General features: G+C 38.7%; 1 long non-coding RNA gene across 8 annotated transcripts in view; it reads right to left on the bottom strand.

The window, feature by feature from the left end:
- Positions 1 to 2770: 2770 nt before the first annotated feature.
- Positions 2771 to 24218, bottom strand: part of LOC103462070 (uncharacterized) — a 162591-nt gene continuing 141143 nt past the window's right edge. For 5 of the 8 annotated variants that reach the window (XR_014086872.1, XR_014086870.1, XR_014086869.1 and 2 more), the window contains 5 exons: positions 10014 to 10207; positions 9669 to 9933; positions 9514 to 9572; positions 7681 to 7744; positions 2771 to 5608 (listed from right to left, as the gene is read on the bottom strand). This is a non-coding gene — a long non-coding RNA (uncharacterized LOC103462070). Of the gene's footprint in view, positions 5612 to 7680; positions 7745 to 9513; positions 9573 to 9668; positions 9934 to 10013; positions 10208 to 24218 lie in introns of all 8 variants that reach the window. The other 3 variants (XR_014086866.1, XR_014086865.1, XR_014086871.1) reach the window with 3 other exon arrangements.

The raw sequence follows: 24218 nt of genomic DNA, 5'->3' as shown, positions 1-24218 counted from the left end.
AAACTGTGGTCTTGGCTCAATCCTGAAAGCGGAGCTGGTATCTCCACTCTGTCAGAACAGTTACTTGGCCACAGTAGTGACAATCTTAACTGAGAGAGGCTCAGCAAGCCAGTAAAGCTCATTGCCAGACCAGCGTTTCAAGTGTGAGCTTTGCATAGAAACCAGTCTAGGACTGGGGGGTAGATTAACCTACTAGCACAATTGGAAAAGGTTCCAGATCTTTTCTTTCAGGGACTTTATTGTGAAACTGTCTTCTGTTTTGTGTATGGTTCACTTCTTTGGACATCCAGAACAAAGCAAGCCCAACAAAATTCCCACAACTGAATTTGCACAATACATTTCGCTCCATATTCATTGACTTCAGGAAGGACGATTTCTTTACATTAACTGACCCATAAATTTCCCTTGAATGAGAAAAATCAACGGAAGGCGAATTTACTTGTCATTAATTTGACAATCCTGTTGAATTATTGAGATTTTTTAGCCAGATGGGGGGGAAATGAAACAACGATTTAGATTATTAGAAAAAAAGTTATGAGAAAGGAGTTTGTTCTAAGGAACCTCTCAGTACAATGGCACTTGGATCAGATCCGCTTGCAAAAGAGTTAGGCAGAATCTATAGTCCGATTCAAAGTGGACTCAGACCATGAAAAAGCCTCTTTCCCTCCACCCTTTCATGTGGACAAAAAGCTGCCACATCTCCTTTCCATGTCTGAATCAGGACCGTTAATCTGAATGTGGGACAGAGCTTCCCTGTCGAAAAACAAACACTCACCATGAATAAATGTATGCAACATGCTTTGTAGCAAACACCCACAAACACAGTGAATGAGGGCAGGCCATATGGAAGTAAGGGCTCGCTACTTGTATCACTTTAGAGGGAATTCAAGATTTGAATCTACTAATGTATTCTTTTGAAAAAAAAAAAAACTTTTACCCAGTCGTCCGTGAATTGGGCTTTTTTTTATAAGAGTTCATCTCATACTGGTGTGAAATGAGGTGAAAATAAGCAGACTTGAAAGAGACGGCTTAGCAGGAAGTCTTCTTCGATTGTCTGTGGTGGGTTTGCTGAGGTGACCCAAACAAATCAGCTTTTGAAGAGGACTCACTGGGAAACATGCACATGCGGGCTTGTCTTTCTGTTCGCAGAAATGTGTGCCTGAGTTACTGATGTCGGGTCACGTGGTTCGTAGTTCGGTCTTGCAGGACCACGCAATCCCAGCAACGCCAACTGAAACCCCAGCACAATGCAATCTTTCGAGCTGATTGGCATGTACCTGCTGAAACGATGTCGCAAGAGATACCAGCGAAGATTCATTTGCAGCACCAAACAAGCAGAATATTTAGGAGCATTCGAACGTTTTGAGGAACTTAAACTAAATGGAAGCTTAGAGCTGTTTTCTGCGAGGGCACCTAGGTGTTGCGTATTTATCAAAGTGACAGCAGGCGCCAGGGATACAGGGTTTCCAACATAACTACTTACTCACTAATGGCTTACACAGCCACGGATCATTATCCCTCACAGCATCGCGCAGCACAACACAACACGGCCCAGCACTGCACCGCACTGCACGGCTACACCATCAGTCTCGGAGCTGCGTTGGCTTGACTGCAGTGTGAAGTGTGTAGGAGGCTGATTAGATTCTGCCTCCCCCACCTCCTCCCTTCCTCCCCAACCAAAAAAAAAAATCTCTTTCCAGATCTTGGCACCAAAATTTCTCCAGGCAATAACTTGTTGGCTTACAATGAATAAGCGAGCAGTCTATCTCCATATTGTCTGTTAGATGTTCCTAAATGCCACAACTGCTGGTTTGGTTGAGCTTTGGAACAGTTTAAGACCAAATCATCAGCATCAGAGTAATTAGTCACACTTAAACAGATTCACAAATGTGAGCTATCCCGTCCAACTGTTGTGAGCCAGCAAGCCATTTAGCAAGATTATTTATGCCTCGTTTTGGAAAGCAGACGTGCCTAAAAAGTTGGCACAGATTGAAGTTTTTTATACGGTTTACCAGACTTCTAAACGCAATGTGCACATTTTTAACCGAGTTATTTTGGACTGAACCATTTTGCCCAATCGTAGAAACTGATATGTTGTGAACAGTTCTTTGTACATAAACAGATGTAATTTCAAAATAAGCTTCGGATCGTCTCCTCCTCTTTTCCAATTCCTACCCACATCTTCCCATTTCATCCCAACCCACTCCAAAATTATGTCTGTAAACAAATAAGTTTGTACTAAACCATTGTTATGTTTTTCTCTTGGCAGTTAATTACTGGATTACAGAGATAAGCTGTTGCCTTGCAGCAAGAAGGTTCTGGGTTCAATTCCTGGCCCGGACAAATCCTTTGGTGGCTTTAAAGCACTTTTTAAGACCATTTATAAACTATTAGCTAATAAATGTATTAGATATTCCTGTACTTTTAATCTAAGTTGCAGCATTTTTATTTGTTTTTAGTACATTTATTAACACAATAATTACTAACTCCAGCAATTTTAGCCTTCTTAGTCTGGAATGAATATTTTAGACAGGGCTACGTATAGTAAATTCTGTCTTTACTTAAGCGTGAAACCATTTTTTGGTCATGCTTTGGCAGAAGTATATGCAAATATATTTTTGAATAAACAGTTTTTTCTGTCGCCTCATTTAACTTTGCAGATAAACAAACTAAGAGTTAGTTTGTGTTTGCAGTTTCATTGACACACTGAATTAACAGAAAATGCAATATATTTATATTGTGAAAAAAAAAGAAGAAAGTTGGCTCTGGTATGCATCTCTGCAGGCATGCACTAAAATGCTATATAGGCAAATCGAAGAAGCTGCTGTTGACAGTAAAACTGGGACTGAACCAGTGCAGTAACATCATTTAGATGTTGTGATAGAGCGAGAGAGCTTACAGTGAGAGATTCATACCACAGAAGAAACGACAAGGTTAGATGGAGAGTGACAATGACGACGGGCAGAGAGTGGCAGTGCCCCATCTGTTTGCTACAGGCGATGGAGAGATGGATACATTGTTTAGTCAGTCAGAACTCAGAGGGACCGGGGGAGGCCAGGAAAGAGAGAGGAAGAGTGTGGCATGTTGAAGAGCCCCTGTGAAGAGAGTGTGATTTCACAGGCCAAGTGTGAATGGCTAACAAGGCTGAGTGATGGAGGTGAGAGCCGACCCTGAGGTGAGACAGGGCTGCTCTGTGAGATGAAAGAGCCCTGTGGATTGAAGGTTGATCGGGGATTGAGGCTGAGCAGAGCTGCAACTGAAACCCCGTCCATTAAATGTTTTATTTATTTATATTTCTCTTAACAATATTTCGGTCCCTTTATCCATTCAAAGCTTGCGTTTAGTGGCCTTCAGAGAACTGGGAAATGCCTCCGTGTGGATTTAAAACTGTAACACAGCTGTGCGAATGGTCAAGCAACGATTCTGAAAAACACAATGAACTGAAACACAATCAGTGAGGAAACACAATCACTTCCAACTCTAATCAATCACATAATTTTAATTTGCACACAGGCTTCAAACACAGCTGCAACGAGAAGGTCACAGGATGGGGGACGAAAGTCAGAAAACAGTCTCATATTATGCTTATAAAATGTTATACAATCTCAAACATGGTCAGATATTGAATCTCAGAAAATCCCCGTTTATAAGACAGAGTTTAAGGCTTAACTTTCATCTTGTCACCTTATTATTAAGTACCCCTGTAAGGTACATGCTAAATACTGTGTAATCACATACTGTGGTTGGTTTCACAATTGTTTCCAGGAAGTTATTAGACATCTTTCTTCAATGTTTTGCTTTTACCTTTTTTTTTACTGCTTTGTCCATTTCTTTGTCAGCTATTTCATCTGGGAATGTAATAAAAAATAGGGGTCATTTGTTTTTTCAGCTAAGAAAGCCTCGCGCATACATTTGCAAATGCCATTTTGTTTGAGACCAAGGCATAGATCTCAGTTTAAGTGCAGTGAAGCTGCAAAGGTGGATAAATTCACAAAGAATGACAGAATTGCAGAGGTGGACTGGTACTGTAAATGGTTTTTGGGTTTACTCACACGTTTCCACTGATTTGCTCGTGTTGGTGTTGTGTTATGTTCAATGGATAAACAACCGTTTCCCTCAACAATAAATAAATATAAACATGTTGGATCAGCATTTCAATATCAGATATCACACAGGTGATATTCCAACCTTGAGGAGTGCTTACAAAGTCTCTTCAGGCCAAAGAGAGGAGAACATTTCCAAAAAACTACAGAAACTTTTTATTTTGTCTGTCATAAGGACATAAATAAGTGCCAGATAAAGCAATTTCAGTGACACAACATTACATGGGAGGCCATGTTTTCTGTTTGTGAGGATCTTGTGAGATTTTTGTCAGAACTAAAAAAAAAAAAATTTTTAAAATGTGACTGCAAGTTGAAATTCAACTAGAAAGTCTCTGCTCAGTCCTGATTTCAATATCCAACATTATTGTAACACTTGAAACAAAATGAAAGTGTTACGTATAAACTATTTATTAGAACTCCTGACACTTCTGGGGACAACGGTGTGGACCTATAATCAGTTCATTTCTGATTAACTTAGTGGCACACAGTACTCTATAGCGTTTATCAGTAAACATGTTTCATCACAGACCATTGAGCCCCGCATTTGAGGAGAAGCAAACACTGACAGTAGCACAGGGAAACATAACCAAACCAGGATCATAACAACAACAGCTAAAAGACTCTTCGCACAGAGGAATCTGTTTTGTTTAATCGCTTAGTAATAAAAAAATATCACAAAAACATCGCAGAGTTACTGAAAAACGTGAAGTTTTGTAAGTATTTTTCTAACAAAAGCTACTCAGTCTTCACAGATAGAGATCCCCCCAGGGAAAGGATGCAAAGACTGACCGAAAGGTGTTCCTGCTAGAAAGATACTTGTAAAGAGCGAGAATAGCAATGGGACACCAACAGAACTAACGGCTAAGCCTTGTTTCAGACAGCTCTGTCCTCCCCTAAAGCCACTAGGAACACAGCACTCTAGGACTCTGCAGGGTAACAGCATTTACATTTACTGCTGCTCTGCTCTGCAACAGTTGCGCCTGGCTGCTGGCACACCACCACTCCGTTAAGGATGCAACGCTAATTCTGTTAACCCGGACTCTGTACCTTCTCTGCGGCTTTTTCGCCCAACATCTGAATTTAAAGCAGCTAAAACTGTCGTATTTGCTTGCTGCGCTGTTTCCACCACAGAATGTTTAGCTTGTTTTAAATCTAATTTATTTATATTTAACACTGATAATTATTTCATAGTAAAAACCACACAGCAGAGACTTTAATGGAAACATTAAAACACACAAGCTGTTTAGTTGTGGCCCACCACAGGCCAGAAAGGAATTATATCTTTTATTTATCCACACAAGGAAAAACACCAAAAATCTCCAATGATATTCTTAAAGCAGATTTGTGCCTCGCATCCTATCCGCTTTCACTCGGTCTAAGAGGATAAAGCCATGCTAGCAACCCATCGTTACAGGTCTTCAAGGTCCCAGACTGGTGGGCGGCGAGAACAGATCCCTCGCTGTGAGCAGTGAGCCTTGAAGAATGGAGAATATAACCTCTGAGAGCTGCTGAGACATAGAGGACAGAGGATAGTGTGGAATGAAGCAGAGGAAAGGGGAAATTAAAGTTGCAGAGGGAGAAACTTGAAATGATCTGAGAGCTGTCGCAAAGAGGGAAAACGCAACACTCAATTATTAACTTAATACGACTTGTTCCGAGATGACAGTAGTAAAAGAAGGAAGGATAATACACTATATTACCGAAGATATTTGCTTACCCATCCAAATCATTTCATTCACTTTCATTGCTACAGGTTTACAAAATCCAGCACCGATATGCAGACCGCTTCCATGAACAGTTGTGGAAGAATGGGTCGCTCTCAGGGGCTTAGGCAGTTCCAGTGTGGACCGTGACAGGACGCCCACCTGTGCATGGAGTCCAGTTGGAAATTTCCTCGTTAGTGAAGTCAAAGGGTGCTGAGGTGCATAGAGGTCACTAACTTTCCAGAGTCTAATTTCAGACCTTCAAGCTTCATGTGTTCAAGAATTCAGATTAGCTCGTCAATAGTGCAGACAGCTTTATCAAATGGGTTTCCAATGCTGAGCAGCTTCATCCAAGCCTCAATGCAAAGGGCTGTAGTGCAAAACACATCACCACTGGACTCTAGAAGAGTGGAAACATTTTCTCCAGAGTTTCAAATCGTCCCACTCTGTTTAGCAGTGCAATGAAGGCGTCTGAGTTTGGCAGGTATCAGGAGAACGGTACTTACCTGAGTGCATTATGTCAGATCTAAAGTTTAGTGCAGAGGGGATTATGGAGTGAAGCTGTCAGGTGTTGGGCATGGTGCCTTAGTTCCTTAATAAAAAGGATTTTAATTTAATGTAAAGTCAGCTGAGAAACTACTTTTGTAATTGCTAAATTATAGTTAATTTACAGTATATGAACGCCTCCATCCCAGTGCCAAAATGCTGTTAATACAGTCCACCATAGAGACTTAAAAATTATTAGAAACCTTAAAATTTCGACTCATTATTTAGTGTTATATTCCATGTTCTGTTTTGTGCTTTGCCAGGGCAAAGATCAATTCATTGGCATGTTCTCATTTTTATGTATAAAAATCTATCTTCCTAAATCCCTCGATTCCTGAATCCCCGTTTCTTTCCATAAATGACAGTGAACCAGAACATAAAGCAAGGTCCATAATGTAAAATGTGTATGTGTATGTATAAGAGTGTTTGAGTGGACGAATTTATCTGGCCTGAAGAGACACCCAAACTCAAAATAATGGTACACTTTTCAGATGAATCAAAGAGGAGGCCGGTTTTTCGCCCAACATCAGTGTCTGTCATAAGGTGTGGTAGGTTGGAAGTGGTGAGGAGAAACGTGGGACCCAGGATATAGATGAAATGATGAATTTATTGATAAATAATGCTCGGAGTCCAGGACAGGCAGCTCAGCAGGAAAACAAGCACACAGCTAAATCCGATAGCAACTGACTTGAAGGACTAAATAAGAGCGGACACAAACCAGGACTTCACAGTTCTACTGGAGCGTGACAACAATAGACGGACAGCAATAGACAAGGACCCGACGAAGAACACAGACAACAGGTGAGACTAAATACACACGGGGCAATCACGGGAACGAGACACACCTGGGAGACAATCAACGGGGAAAGACGCAGAGACAGGACTAACAGGGATCAGGATCACACAGAAACTCAAAAATAAACACATAGAAACACGGATCACGACAGTGTCTGACCTCACAAATGCTTATTTGGAAGAATTGTCGATGCTTTCCATAAACGAACTCATAAACTTTGTTGAAAAAACCCTATAAGAGATGATGCTGCAGTTTGAAATGATAGGCCAACATCATTTTAGACCCTTTGAAAAAAGAATGAAATGTCACTCCAATTCATATGTGTGTGAAAGCAGACAAGTAAATTATTTTGGTTTTATTGTGTTTTTCATTTCATAGAGATGCATCCGATAAAATAAATAGAAGAGTTGTCACTTTTTCTCGTAAATGAATCCCAGTCCTGTCATGCTCACGCTACATGCTTTGACAGCAGCCTTAGTTTTATTGGCTCTCACATACTTTCCTCTTCATGAGGCTTAAGGTCATCACATACCTGTCTGTCTGGGACTCCAAACTGCTCCCTGGAGTCTTCTTAGATGGTGAAGCAACATCTGGAACTGTCAAGACAAAGAAAGATCAACACAGAGTACCTTCAATTAAAGAGTAGCTCACAAACCGTGGGGTCAAAATCGAACAGAATAGCTTAGCAGGTGGATGTCACAGGGAGGATTTTGTTCATTGCCTGATACTCCTGCCAACTTTCCAAGCTGGCTGATCTCAAGAATTCGCTGTAGGGCATGTCGTGCTCGGCATATTTCAGGCACAATAGGTACCGGGGGACGTGTAGTTTGAAATTACATCCCAACAGATGGACACAAACTGCTTAAAGATTCTCCTTTAATTATGTAAAATGCAAACTATTATTAAGGTTTATATAAATAGATTAGGTAAAGCCCTAAATCACCATTTGGAAATCAGCATTCACATATTACAAATGCAAGTCTTGATTATAAGAGACGCAAAATCATTTCATCCCGATTGTCTTTTCAGCAACATCAGAAACACACAAAGCCCCGCCTCAAAGTCAATAAGACTGTTTTCATAATGTACCTGACTCTGATTGTTTACCTTTCTGATCTTGAAACTGTGGTTATACTTAGCACCAAACAAGACAAAAGAACATCAGACAAAGACAGACAAGGACAGAGACAACAATAGACAGACATCGGAGAGTCACAAAAGCCGAGCCACGGTGAGGGTGATGATGTTCTACTACCCTGTCCTTGGCTAAGATTCAAGGTTTTTCTAACAACCAAAAAAGATTATTTTAAATGTACATCTGCTGGACATGTGAATAATTTTGGGCCCAAGCTGATCTGAATGCAGGTAAGAGTCAAAATTCATTGGCAGCACGTGTATGCTCGAATAATAAAATTAAAAATCTAATGTATAATTTCTGTCCATCTTCTTCAACATAGTCACTTGCATTTTCTGCCAGTGACACTTTGCCAGTACAGAATAGTTTTGAGTTTCAAGCCTGTGGTTGTACAGGAAGTTGTAGAGATTGTGTGAACGAGTCACGGTATAAAGCGTTTGATTGCTGTAATTCCAAAACCTTTTCTATTTATTTTTAAGAAGGGCATAAGTAATTTTAACAAACAATTTTGGGTAACACTTTATTTGAAGGGGTGTGCATAAGACTGACATGACACTTTCATAAACATGACGAAACACCTGTCATGAACATAAAGGAGTCTTTATGAATGTTTATGACAGTTGTCATGAAGTGTCATTCTGTAAATAATGACACTTTTAATGCAAAGTTGCTCTAAAAGTTGCATTGAAAGTCCATTAAAAATGCCAACATTGTATTAAATTATCATAATTTACAAAATCATGCAAAGTTGGCACTTTTAATGGACTTTCAATGCAACTTTTAAAGCAACTTTGCATTAAAAGTGTCATTATTTACCAAATGACACTTCATGACAACTGTCATAAACATTCATAAAGACTCCTTTATGTTCATGACAGGTGTTTCGTCATGTTTATGACAGTGTCATGTCAGTCTTATGCACACCCCTTCAAATAAAGTGATACCCAATTTTGCGTTAAAGCATCAACAAAAACAGGAAATTTGTTTTCAAATAAGCTACTGCTTGTAAATGGTTTTTTATTTTGGCCGATACAATATTTATTTTGACAAAAGTCTAAACTTTCCAGGATGAAAGGAGGATGAAAGTTTTTTATTTCTTTGCTACAACATATTGACACTTTTTTTAAAATTTATTTATTCTTTAGTATTAACTTACCTAAACAGTGACTGGAAGCAAAAAAAATGGCTAACAAAATTAAAAAGCTCAAACTCTCCATGTACTTTCCTTACTTCGGTACGGATGCTCTCAGGTTATGCACGTTAACTGCTTGCTGACGTTCCTCTGGCCTCTAAAATACAGACACAAAGAACAGCTGCATGGATGCACAAAAGCTGATGCATATGTATGGACTCACAATAACACAGAGGACACTTTCACTGCTCACTTCAAACATCCACAATGATTGAGGTCGTCACACTGTCCCACACAAACACGTGAGGCTTTTTATCTGTTGACCAATCTTAATTGAAGCTGCTTCGCCTGTCCGATGAGGTTCCCCTTCAGTCTCAACCTCCCTCCTCCTCCTCCCCTCCTTCCTCCTCCTCCTCTTCACGAGTCTTCAGATCGTTTCCACCCGGTCTTTTGTCCTCTACCCGCCTCCTTCACGTTTCTGTATCGGATGAGCTGAGCCGACCTTTCTCATTGTGTATCTGCAGGAGATCCAGAGTTCTCATCAAACATGACCTCCCAGGCCCATCTATCCCTGTTCTCTTCTTTTTTTCGGTCTCACTTTCTCCCGTCTCCTCTGCACGTCCTTCTCCAGCTAGCCTTTGTTCTCCAGCGCGTCGAGTGTAAAGGACTGAGGGTTGGGACCTGCGGGTGATGCTGAGTGAAGACTTTGATCAGGAAGAAAGCTAAGAAAGGTCGCTGACAGACTGTTAGAGCTCATCATCTGCAGCCTTAAGGGTCGGACTGTAGCTCAGTCTGTTAAACAAACAGTGGAGATTGTGCATTATAAATAAAACATTTTTTTATTGGCTGCACAACTGTAGTTTAATCTCTATAAATATATAAATTTTGTATCTCCTTAGGTGACAGTAAGATTATTGGTTGCACCTAGGAAAAAAAACGACAATTTTTTTTATCATTTAAAGAAAACAAATGTCTGTTTTTAATGTTTATACTCTGCTCTTTGTCGACATCATGCAGACCTAGGCCATTGTTGCTTTAGGTGCGACTAATTACCAGAACAAATAGTAGACATGACAGCTTTCCAATTCCTCGGCGAGTATGTAAATAAACCTTTTGCAGTTGTAGAGATGTAGGTGCATCAGAATTGCGCACCAAAATATTCAACGACAGCAAGTGAGTGACATGAACTAGACAAGCTTTTGAATCATTACGGGAGGCATATGTTTTGGTTTTACATGCTTTTTTTCCCCCACGTGCTTAAAATAGCCATCAATTGTATGTAATTCAATTTGAGAACAGAATTACATTGGATAGTTAATGAAGCCTGGCTAAGACTATGCCAGCTGGACATTTATAGTTCATTCACATTCATCTGGAACATTGGGGGATTTGTTAAAATTGTTTTTTAGACTGAAAGCCTCTGTCCTGGTTTTGAAAGCATAAGATATACACTCAGTGGCCACTTTATCAGAGACAACTGTTTATGTGCTTGTTCACAAATAAAAAAAAGAAACTCAGGAACTCGATGCACCGAGACCTCTAGATGTGGGAAGCAAATTAAGTAACACGTATTCATAAAACTTTGAACAAGACGCATCTACATTTAGTTTCTCCGCAACAATGCAATACTTCTTGCCAGCGTTGTTTTCTGTCTGTGCTTCAGAACGTGAGGTCAACAGGACAAGCGACCGATTGTTTATTCAAAATCCAGGCAGCATCCAGCTGGCACTTCCTTGAGCTCAAACAGAGAGGCACAGACTCAGAGCTGCATCGAAGTGAGCCTAAACCATTGTGTCTGCTGACCCTGCAGAAAGGAAACCTGTTGAATAACTGTAAAAAAATAAAAATAAAAAACAAAATATTTAGTTAATCAAAAACTAAGAGCAAAACATCAGGGAGAGGAGGCAGGAAAAAAAAAAAAAAGAAAAAGGTTGTGTGGTTTTGAGGTTTGGAGACTTTCTCCCTCCCACAGGGAAGCGGACACAGAGTCAGGATGCAGCACAGGTGAGTGCTGGCCCAGGTGAAGCTGTTATTTCCTGTCCATAGCGTGTGTGTGGGCTTCGCACCTGCTGAGAGACAGCTGCTCTTACTCGCTGAAGCAAAGTCCAGCTAGGTAGAAAACACGACGGCAGAAGGACGAGCTCCCACGTTTAAATGTTTAGGTTCAGTCTCTGTGCACCGTCCTTTTCCAGTGTGCGAGCAGCTCAGTGGGCTATGGAGAGCCATTTCAGCCAAAATTAAATAAATAAATAAATGGGTGAAATAAATAAAAAATGAGTAAAATAAATCAAAAAATGAAGAAAATGAGTGAAATAAATAAATAATTTGTTAAATAAATAATTTAGCTTTTTCATTAACCCATTTTTTCATTTATTTATTTTTCATATTATCAATTTCTCAATTTCCCTTTTTTCATTAATCTATTTTTCATTTACCCACTTTTCATTAATCTATTTTCATTTAACCATTTTTTAATTTAGCTTTTTCTTTATCCCCATTTTTCATTTCTTTATTTTTCACATTATCAATTTCCCAATTTCTCTTTTTCATTTATCTATTTTTTATTTATCCCTTTATCCATTTACCCATTTTTCATTAATTTATTTTTCAATTAACCACTTTTCAATTTCCCTTTTTATTAACCCAATTTTTCATTTATTTATTTTTCCGATTATCAATTTCTCTATTTCTCTTTTTCATTAATCTATTTTTCATTAATCTATTTTCATTTGTCCATTTTTTCATTTATCCCTTTATCTATTTACCCATTTTTCATTAATCTATTTTTTAATTTAAACATTTTGTGATTTCCTTTTTCCATTAACCCGATTTTCTATTTCCCAGTTTCATTAATCAATTTCTCATATATCCCTTTTTTATTTACCCAATTTTCTTTTATCTATTTTTCATTCAACATTTGTTTGAAAAATCTTTACTTTTCCCATTTTCCAATTCCCCTTATTTATTTAGTATTTCCTTATTTTCTTATTTATCACATTCTATTTCCCCGCAAAACTTAGGGAAAAAATAAATGCAAATGAGGAGAGGCACGTCATCAGGCTACAACTTCCCCAATTGGTTGGTTAGCGTCACACCCATACTTTGCTTCAAGAAAGATGGCGACCTACTAACGGGTTATCAATAAGCTGAAGCTCATTAACTTCATTAGAAAATAGTGTTATTACTCCTGACTTTAGTTCTCGTGTGGCCGCTCAGACAGAACGTGTTTCAGTTGGCGGCTCTCATGGACTCAGAGCTTCACCGTCGGGAGTTTTTATAGTTTGAACGAAGCGGCCGCTGAAGTTGGCTTACGATTGAAGGTTCGGGACACCTTCGTAGCTACCAGCTGTGATCCAACTATAAGGAGCAACTTTACTGTACATCGTAAGTGAACTGCAATATCCAGAGGCAGCTCTATGGAGCATCGAGCTGAAAGAATGAGAGTGGAGAGCCTTGGAGATCTGCATCGGAGGCCATCTTTCAGACATGCACCGCTGCTGTCCGTCCAGGATCCTCCTGTTGCCCAGACGTTACACGGTAAGCTACTAACGCTGATGTTTGTTTTCCAACTACAGTCATATTTAATCAATAGGGCTCAATTACGATCGCGGGAGTTTTTGAGTTGATCTCGGCAATAGGTGACAAACTGAACGCCTCCAGGATGTTGAGACCAGCACGTCCTCTGATCCAATACATCTTATTAAGGATAAAATCAACAAAACGTCTTCAAATTAATGGCCCAACAGGTTGATTAAAGACAGTAAAAAGATAGGAGTGGTTTCGAGTCGATCGCCTTGTTTTACCTTTGTAAACAGACAACCGGAATACAGTGACCTTTAGTGAGGGTACAGAATGGAGAATGGATAAAAGCTGAACTCCTGCTACAATCTTTGCGTCTCTTGGTTACTTACATCCCTGAGGTGTGCCAAGTGTGGCCCACATGCATATAAAGTAAATATGACTATTAATTTAAGTATTTCTTTGTATGTATAACTTGCCCACCTTAGTTTGCCTGTTTTTGGTCAACGTGTGCCTCAACATGTGGTTACTGTTCCTTAGACGTGGACAGAGGACCCACAATTTATACTCCAGGAATAACAGTAGCACTTCAACATGTTTTTACTCAAAGTAAATCATAGCTGAATAAGAAATTAAACAAGAGTAAAGAAGCATTTGGTAAAAAGTTGATCAGTACTGAGTAACTGATCAAGTTATCAATTATTTCATATCTAAAAAAAATACACAATTAGAAGGCCCAAAATATTAAGTTCAGTGGAAATTTTGGTATTTTAAAGACAAAATGAAAAATTAGTTTAAATAATAGTGATGCTTCATAATAAAATGACTTGAGTAAAAGTAAAAAGTTCAGCATAGTAAGAGTATTCCTAAAAGTTCATTTGAGTTTCAAAAAGTTACTCAACTATATTTAAGTAAATGTAATTAGTTACTCCTAAACTCTGCCCTTCTGAGGGAACAGGAGAAGGAACTGTTAAGGAAATAAATTAATCTTATTTTGATACTAAACATTGTTTCAATTAACAAATGAATCATAAATAACACCCAGAACATATTCTGTTATGTTTATTCAAGGGTGAAGGAACAGAATGACTGGAGATCCTGGCTGAGAGGGACCAGGCCTGACACGGCGAACAGTGAGGAGAACCGTCTGCACTGTGAGCAGCACCAGAACTCCTGATGGGTCTCCTTCAGAAAGAACCAGAGAGACGGCCGACCTCCACAGAGAAGAGTTCACCCAAACATCAGAGGAAAAATGAATGCTGGTGCTCAACAGAGCAGCCTCTTTTCTTAAACCCAACACACACAGGGTGTTGTGGCCCTGATTAAAAACCTGCTAACTTCAATTTAACTGAAACACAGAACATCCAGAAATGTGATGAACTTCAGCTATAGAGTGGAAATGACAGTGAGATGAAAACATTTGTCTATATCACTCTGTTATACAAGACATTAACATTTTAAAGTGTTTGTTCCAGAGCCCCTGATACAAACGATAGCATTAGCTCATCCATCAGACATTTACTGAGGCCTGACACATGCAGGGCAGACGACCTGAGGACTGACTGGTTAAACTATTTTATTGATACTTCAGATTGCAGATTTCCAATTGAAGGCGTCCGTAAATGAACACAATCATTATTCAATAAACCAAGCTGTGTAAAATAACTGCTAGGGTTGCTATTAAGAACCCAATATGTCATGTTTGTTAATTTCTACGTTGTCATACATACAAGGTACTCCACTCACTGTTTAGCTTCATGTTGAAGAATCTTCAGTGTAATGAAACCAAAAAATAAAACAGGTCCAAAACTTTTAATCTGTATTCTATTTTTGTAGCTTTGTTCTATTAAGATCGCTTCCTTTATTTTAAGCCACAAACAAACGATCATTTTATTGTCTCTGGGACGTGAAAACATGAGATTTGATTAAATTAGAACTTCACAGATTAGAAGGAACACAGATTTCATAATAATCAGTTTGTTTATTCAAAACAGTAAAATACAGACGGTTAATGCATATCAATGGTATAAGAACAGCCACATTTTTTAAAATGAATGTGTCACCAGTGCATGTGGCCGAGTGTTCCTGCTCCAGAAAGCTGAAGGTCTCTGGTCATCCTGAAGCTGTGAGCCCACTGGGAGTCTGAAGGGAAACACTGAGACCAGAGGCCTGCAGGATGGACTGCATCTGAAAACATACATGATGGAAACATTAATGAATGTGCTGCGCCAAAAAGCTGTACTTTTGACCTGGTGGCGATGGAACCAGTTATGGTAGATCTGAACTTTGGTTTGATGACCTAAATATGAGAAGCTTCAGACTGACAGAAGTTAGGTTACAGCCACATCTTGTGAAGTTGGTATATTTTTCCTCCAACAGGATCCAGAGGAATCGCAACAAACCAGAAGTTGGACTAGAATTTATTTCAATGTCATTTGTGAATGTCAGCTTCTCATTTTCAACAGTGCATATGCATGTGGGCCACACTTGGCACACCTCAGGGATGTAAGTAACCAAGAGACGCAAAGATTGTAGCAGGAGTTCAGCTTTTATCCATTCTCCATTCTGTACCCTCACTAAATGTCACTGTATTCCGGTTGTCTGTTTACAAAGGTAAAACAAGGCGATCGACTCGAAACCACTCCTATCTTTTTACTGTCTTTAATCAACCTGTTGGGCCATTAATTTGAAGACGTTTTGTTGATTTTATCCTTAATAAGATGTATTGGATCAGAGGACGTGCTGGTCTCAACATCCTGGAGGCGTTCAGTTTGTCACCTATTGCCGAGATCAACTCAAAAACTCCCGCGATCGTAATTGAGCCCTATTGATTAAATATGACTGTAGTTGGAAAACAAACATCAGCGTTAGTAGCTTACCGTGTAACGTCTGGGCAACAGGAGGATCCTGGACGGACAGCAGCGGTGCATGTCTGAAAGATGGCCTCCGATGCAGATCTCCAAGGCTCTCCACTCTCATTCTTTCAGCTCGATGCTCCGTAGAGCTGCCTCTGGATATTGCAGTTCACTTACGATGTACAGTAAAGTTGCTCCTTATAGTTGGATCACAGCTGGTAGCTACGAAGGTGTCCCGAACCTTCAATCGTAAGCCAACTTCAGCGGCCGCTTCGTTCAAACTATAAAAACTCCCGACGGTGAAGCTCTGAGTCCATGAGAGCCGCCAACTGAAACACGTTCTGTCTGAGCGGCCACACGAAAACTAAAGTCAGGAGTAATAACACTATTTTCTAATGAAGTTAATGAGCTTCAGCTTATTGATAACCCGTTAGTAGGTCGCCATCTTTCTTGAAGCAAAGTATGGGTGTGACGCTAACCAACCAATTGGGGAAGTTGTAGCCTGATGACGTGCCTCTCCTCATTTGCATTTATTTTTTCCCTAAGTTTTGCGGGGAAATAGAATGTGATAAATAAGAAAATAAGGAAATACTAAATAAATAAGGGGAATTGGAAAATGGGAAAAGTAAAGATTTTTCAAACAAATGTTGAATGAAAAATAGATAAAAGAAAATTGGGTAAATAAAAAGGGATATATGAGAAATTGATTAATGAAACAGGGAAATAGAAAAGCAGGGTAATGGAAAAAGGAAATAACAAAATGTTTAAATTATAAAATAGATTAATGGAAAATGGGTAAATAGATAAAGGGATAAATGAAAAAATGGACAAATGAAAAATAGATTAATGAAAAATTGATTAATGAAAAAGAGAAATAGAGAAATTGATAATCGGAAAAATAAATAAATGAAAAAATTGGGTTAATAAAAAGGGAAATTGAAAAGTGGTTAATTGAAAAATAAATTAATGAAAAATGGGTAAATGGATAAAGGGATAAATAAAAATAGATAAATGAAAAGAGAAATTGGGAAATTGATAATGTGAAAAATAAAGAAATGAAAAATGGGGTTAATGAAAAAGCTAAATTAAAAAATGGTTAAATGAAAAATAGATTAATGAAAAGTGGGTAAATGAAAAATAGATTAATGAAAAAAGGGAAATTGAGAAATTGATAATATGAAAAATAAATAAATGAAAAAATGGGTTAATGAAAAAGCTAAATTATTTATTTAACAAATTATTTATTTATTTCACTCATTTTCTTCATTTTTTGATTTATTTTACTCATTTTTTATTTATTTCACCCATTTATTTATTTATTTAATTTTGGCTGAAATGGCTCTCCATAGTGGGCTGAGTTCAGTGGCGAGGACAAAAATTAAACTACTATTCTGTTTGTACTAAATAGCAAGCGTTGGGCTTTTGGTGAACATTAAGCAACAAATTTGAGATTGGAAACCAAGTGGTCTGGAAACACGATTAACGACTTAGTCAAACTACTTTCATGCCATTAAGTGTTACAGTGAAAGTAAAACAGCGCCTAAAAGCTGGAGAAGTGGAGTTTTTTTTGGGGGGTTAATCAGAATTGTGTCGAAAATTTAAATCACTAAAGCTTTTAAGACTTTCAATCAGCTGCTGTTTGCAAATGGAAATGGAACATATATTTAGCCAGTAGAAACAGTATTCCGCCTAATGCCCCATAATACCCAAAATGCTCCTGCATTAGCGGGTGTGGCCTCATGAAATTATTATTGCATTACTTCCGACCGGAGTATGCTAATCGCTCAGTGATGTTTTACAACATCTGGGGAAGAATATCAAATGAAATCTCCGCACGGCCAACTTTGTAGCGCTTTCCTCACTATGAATATTAAAACCGACACATCCACACGATAAAATAGTGATGATTAGGAGTGCTGGTATGGGCGGGTGTGTTAGACGCAGCCAGTGTCAGGATTGTCAGTCGTAGATTGGATAAATCCAGAAACATCAATAGACAATAGCCTGAGGTGCGACTGAATAATTCAGAGAATGAAGGAAGCGATGTGTAATGTTGTCTTTCTCCTATTACGGGGAGACACGAAGTGGCAAGCTCGGTTGCGCCGGCTTTGATCGTTGCTTCTTTCCTTTCTGAAGGGGAAGCAGTTAAAGCAATCGGATCTGAGGCCATTCCGCCACAATGATTAATGTTCTCACCGCTGGAAATGTTAAATGTGACGGGTTTATTCTAATGCAAAGAACCGCACTTGACAGATATTAGTGGCATGAGATAAATTAGGCTATTCAAGGATTTTACTGACAGCTTGCTTTAACATGCAACGATGCAAAGATAACATCCTGAAGGTCGGGAGATCTTTTTTTTTTTAATTTTGGTATTCTTTATGAAGGAAGTTGAGTAAAAACAGATTTTTAAAGCTTGTTCCACAAGCCACAGGAAAGAAGAGGGTGTTTACTTCACTCCTCCTTTATTCTATAGCAGCAGCAAAAATCAGCATTTGCTGTTGCTCTTAGAAAGGACCTCTAATACTGGTGACTTTGCAAAGGACTCCGGTTTGGTAAAGTGTGGAATTTCATTAAGGATTTTTCCAGGTTTGAAAAAGTATGAAAATGTGTTTAAATTTACAGATTTATTCTCTGCGCTCATTTCTAAAAACATATCCATTAATCTAATTGCCGATCCATCTACCATCCGTCCATCCGTCCATCATTCACCCAGCTCTTTCTATGCGGTGATTACTCTGTCCATTCCATATCTAAAGTCTTATCCCTCTTGGAAAAGCTGCGGTACATTCACAGTAAACTATTGTACTGAACTAAATGTGTAGGAATTCTGAAAAAGTTTTAGAGATTTGGAGACAATTTCCCAAAAAACACAGGATCTCAACTGATTGGAATATATTGCCGTACTTGTGTGACGATCCTTTTGCTTTCTATTTCGACAATGATTCCTGCTCGCAGCTTAAACCCAACTCTGTCATTGTGCGTTTTAAGTGCCCTCAAAACGCACAAGAAAACTGTTGAAAGAATGAAAACAGACTGGAAATTGGAGGGTTTATAACTGGTAGGAGTGACAGGCTAACAAGAGGAATATGATACTTCACAGTAAGTGGTGCTCCTGGGCGGAGGAGGCGGGGAAAAAAGGTCCCAAAAGGGTTAAATGAGGTAATTGGAAAAGGATGCAAGGGTAGACGTCTCCTCAACTTCTCCTCTTGAAATCTAAGACACACATGCGCATTTGGGCATGCACGCACTTGACAGCAGTCTCGTAAAAGCTAAAACCTGCCTATGCCAATTAGCAGGTGGTGAAGGTCAGTTACGGTCGGCGTGTGTTCAAGAGAGATAAGTTTCCCATTAGGTGAGAGCCTCCACTTGACTGTATGGGGTCTGAGTCTGTCACACACACACACATACACACACGCCGCCTACATGCACAGAAACTAATCTCAGTATCAGCTAAAGCATGGCTGACTTGATGAGAATGTTACCCTGTTGAATACATTCCTCTTTTGCAGCTTCTGCCGTGATAAACAGAGGCATCTGTATCTTATTTTAGTTCAAACTAGAACTCCACATTCAATGCAGTCTGAAAAAGGAGTTGTAGAAAACTACCAAACAGAAATTTATCCAAGTGCCTGCAACAGTTGTGTAAAAAAATGAAAATGTGGATTGTAAACATTATGGTTTATTAAGCTAAACATGTCTGACAGGATCTTCTGCTGTTATTTGAACCCCATTAAAAATATCTATATGTCTGTGTAACATCCACTCCTGACACTTTTAAGTATAAGTGTTGCATTTCCCAAACATGTTGGTGTTTTGTAGATATGTAGGTGTGTTTTTTCTGCTTTTGCTTTGACCCACAACGAAGCTCATAGTTTTGCAGATGATTGTGTGTTTTTAATTTTTGTAATAAATGTGAGTGTAGTTGTGAAAAATTATCTTAAACTAGTTGATGTGAGTAGCTGTCTGCCACTGCTCTGTGGATTTATTCACTTTTCTACATGTTCATAGCAATATGACCTAATTGTACTTTAACCCTCAAGGATTTAGACCCAACAGGTTTTTTGCTGACTTTTTAATTTTTCTGTGTGCGTTTTTTTTTTTTTTTGTTTAGTTTCAGAAACTGACGATCTAACGGGACAAGAAAATGACTTTATTTAGCATTTCTTTATCTGTAAACAAAATGACATAATAGTCTTGGATTTTTTATTTTTCTTTGCACATCCTTGTTCTTGTTCTTGCATACCTCTTCCTGTTCTTAGTCTGTCCTCGTTTATATGGCCACCTCTGCCATCATGAGGAGGTTTGCATCAGATAAGGAGGAAGATGAAGAAAGGACAGAGAGGTGTGGATCAATAGAGTCCATATACTGCAAGAGCTAAAAATCAATGGCAAAGGGAAATTAATCTGTAGTCATTGAATAAATTAAGGAAACTGAACCGTGTGACTGAACATCCTTTTGGAAAATTGGAAAACCTGTGCAGATTAAAATGTAAAAGATCTTTATTAGGCAGTGATCCTGAAATCCTCTGAAGCCTAAAACGCTCTGTGTGCTATCTGTAGTTAAGATGCTAAGGCTGCCATATTCATCATGTCCTGAAACATGACATTCAGTAAGAGGAAAATCAAACGCATGAACATGATGCCGTATTTGACAACGGAAGCCTTTTGTACGCCAGAAATTTACGCAGGGAGAATATGAAAGAGCATAATGTTGTAATTGTCTTTTTTTCCATTATTACTTTTCTTCTTATAGTTCAGACTGTAAAATAAACACATCCATCCGAGGTCTTATTCAGACGACGGTGTGAGTTCATTGTTATCATGTGAAAAACACTATTAAATAGTAGCCCAAAGAAAAGCTTTGCTTATTTAGTTTTGACACACTGTGTTTTGCAAATGTACAAACCCGTTCAAGAACACATTCATTTCATTTTCAGTTTACTTTGCGTTTTGCTAAATTAGCTATGGCAGGATGCTGTGTAGTAAGGATTCAGTCCAGCCTTTTCGTTGACTAATTAAAAGATAACTGTAATCCAATGCACAACACGATTAATAGGACCTTAGTCTTCCTCTAAAAGCCTGCACCATGATCAATAATTCATTTAAACCCTGGCAGTTTATTTAAATTAGTCAGCTAGGAAAACAACGTCAACAAAATAGAAGAAGCAGCGAGAGTGAGACAGGGACGAAGGAAAAACAACTGAAAGCAAAGCGAAAGCCCAGCGACGGAAAGTGAGGAAAGTATGAGACGGAAAGAAAAGAAGAAATCAAACAGAGGGTCTGATGGCAGGTTGAGTAAGACAGAGTTTGAGAGAGGTAAGTTCTGTTATTTCTCTGTGGACCTGTGTGAAGTAGCTCGTACTAAGGCCTCTGGCATCACATCACTCCAACCAGCTTAATTGCAGTCCAAAGGGAGTGAAAAAGGCTGGTACCAACCCGGAGGATTTCCACACGATAACAGCACCAGAAACAGGAAACCTTGTGTTGCATAACCAAGTCAAACATCTTTAATTTGCAGTATTTCTCCAATTATTTTAGCCTTAAATTTTCAAAAGTATTTTCGAAATATAAAAGTATAACCGATGCACAACTTTGGGTGAAAGATAAGGCTCTGAAGTCTTGTGAATGGCACCGAAAAGTTGTGTGAAACTGACTTCTGTAAATTCACTACAGAAGTTGAGGAGCTTCTAAAGGTTTTGTGCTGTTAGTGCTTGGTGAACATGTTCACTGCGTGGCCTGCGTTTGTCCTTGGTCAAGGCGCTGAACTCTAAATTTGCCCTTGTTGCTCATTAAATCTATGAAGGGGTGTCACCAGTTTAAACAGCTCAGAATATAGCACCGTTGTGATAAAGTAAAAAAGTTCTCCCAAGATGTCTACATAAAGCTTTCACTTTTCAAACTTCATTTTTCCATACATTTTTTTGACAGTTTTCACTTGAAAAAGAACAAATCTAAAATCTGAAAACTGGCTGACACTTAAAAAAAAAAAAGAAAGAGGTTCAGAGAACAGGTCTGAGACATCTTTTTCCTGGTCAGCAGAAGTCATCAATAAAGCAGATTGAGAATGAAATCTGTTTTATTGATCCCACTGAAACTTTCCACTACTCCTCACTCTGACAGAGCCTCATTAAATTTCTATAGCGTCAGCAAAGCTGTGAATTATTCACCTGTATGGAGCGCACAGGCAAACACATGCCTACAAAAGCCGTCCACACATTCACCAAATGGTGTGTTTCCAAAAAAGGTGCCTGTAAAAATTTTTAAAAAACCCAAAAGGGCTTAGAATAAATCATCATATTTGCCATCTGTATAGGAAAACAACATGCCAACATTTTAATTTATGACAGGGTTTTGCTTAATGTACACCCAAGTCAAAATAAGGACCATTAAAACATCTTTATTTAGCTTAAAATGGAGCAAATTAGGAAAACGGGGCTTAACAAATATGCTTGAAAAGAACAGATGTTGGTAGTTTTACTGAGTTATTCACTGAATTCCAAATTAATCAAAAGTAAGATATCAAAACCAAACCCATTATGCCCATATTTATAGAATAGACCACATAGAAAGTTAGCCTAATGCTTATGCAATTAAAAGAAATCAACTAGAACATCTTCTGAAGTCAGATTTCTGACTCAAAAACTGTGTTTCTCTCTTGTTTTTCAAACTTCAGCATGGCTGTCTTGTGGACAGAAAGTAGTGATAACATTTTATTTAACCTGCATTTAACACATTTAATACATCTGGTGGCAGCACAAGGACTGTCTAGCGTAGTTCTGAGATTGTGTTGTGGCTGGAATGCAAAACTGCAGAGACTGCCCTTCTTCCATCCACCGCAATGACCTTTCCCTTGTTTCTCCTTACTGCAAAGGTTTCCCTCGGATCAGTTTATCACAGCTTCATTGAAGAACCTTCATTTTTCCTTAAAATGAACTAAAGTAAGGCTTTGTGTCAGGGCAGAGGTACCCTCTGTCCTACAACATTGTAATGCACCAGCTCGATAATAATAATAGCTTACTGAAAATGGCATGTGATGTAAACAACCAGAAAAGTACCAAGCTTCCTCTGCTGCCATTGCTAAAACTAGAGCAACTCTACAACAGCGCAGAAAATTGGCGTCATCATTCTGTTCAATGATTGACCCAGTAGAAATGATACCAGAGGAGTCCATGTAAATGAGAGAAAGTTTCTTTATTTTTATGTAGTGACAGTTTTTAGAGTGTCTAGATAACGAACTGGAATTGAACAAATGAGCTGTCCTTGCTACACCTTATGACCTTTCATCTCATGTAGAAAGTATTTCACATATGAACAGAAAGGGTAATTAAGTGGTCATGTAGTACATTAATGTACATGAAAAAAACTTAATATACGCTCATAATTGTATTTGTAAATCAAGGCAAACTGGGAGTGGAAAAACAATAATGGGCTGCTGTTATACATAATTAGAGTACTGGCCCATTTTCACACATGTATATGCATAAATTAAGATTCTTTTGGTTGTGTATGCATGAATTTATAGTCAGGGTGTGTGCGCATTAGAAATGTCTTTCTCTGCAAATTGTGGGGTAGGAAGTTAATTTAGTTAGAAAGCTAATTAGTGTGAATAAAAGATAGCTGGGAGTCCCTCAGGGTACCACACACTGTCAGGCTTTCCCTCAGATTCCCCACATCCCATCGACTCCTCTTTCTACATCTCCTCCATTCAAATTCAGCTTTGAGTGCACAGAATAGTTATTGGCAAGACAAACTAAGCATGTTTAACTTAGCAGAAACTTACGGCAATGTTTCTGCTGGCGATACACAACCGGCATAAGAGGCCTTTCAATTATATATTAGATTTAAGAGAAGCAGAAACTTACAGACTTGATTCCACGACAATTGGTTCCGTCAGATTTGAGCAAAATCCCATCTGCTGTTCATTACGTGTAGCTAAATATCACAATAGAGTTTGACGTTCTCGTTAAACGCGTAAACTAGATAGTGGCCAGGAATTAATCGTTAGTGTTAAAAGAAAGCTGACGATTGTACCAAATGCGGTAATGACAGCCCTGTAACAATTAACTCAGGGAAAGATTAAAAAATGCTGTGGCTCACAGATGTAGTGAAGTGATGACAGAGGGTCTAACTGGGGAGTGGAGTTGGGGGCGGGGAACGCTCTGAGAATACTATGAGCTGTCATTTGATATCAATTAGCTCTATTTAGACCTTGGACAGGTCTAAATGCCCTCCTGCATCGAGAAAGAAGTAGGTTTTTCCAGTAGCAATTAAGACTGAAAATACACAAATGTAGTTCTGCACAAATATACCCAGTCACAATAATCACTGCAACTTTAGAGTGTGTAAAAATTGCAATCACAAAGGACTGCTTGGATATAATCTATGACATGCTGCTACATTTCCCCTAGCATCCATCACCGTCTACA

Source organism: Poecilia reticulata, chromosome 3 (assembly GCF_904066995.2).
Source record: "Poecilia reticulata chromosome 3, P_reticulata-male-v2, whole genome shotgun sequence".
In the NCBI taxonomy this organism is placed as follows: domain Eukaryota; kingdom Metazoa; phylum Chordata; class Actinopteri; order Cyprinodontiformes; family Poeciliidae; genus Poecilia; species Poecilia reticulata.
This window is presented reverse-complemented; position numbering and strand designations above follow the sequence as displayed.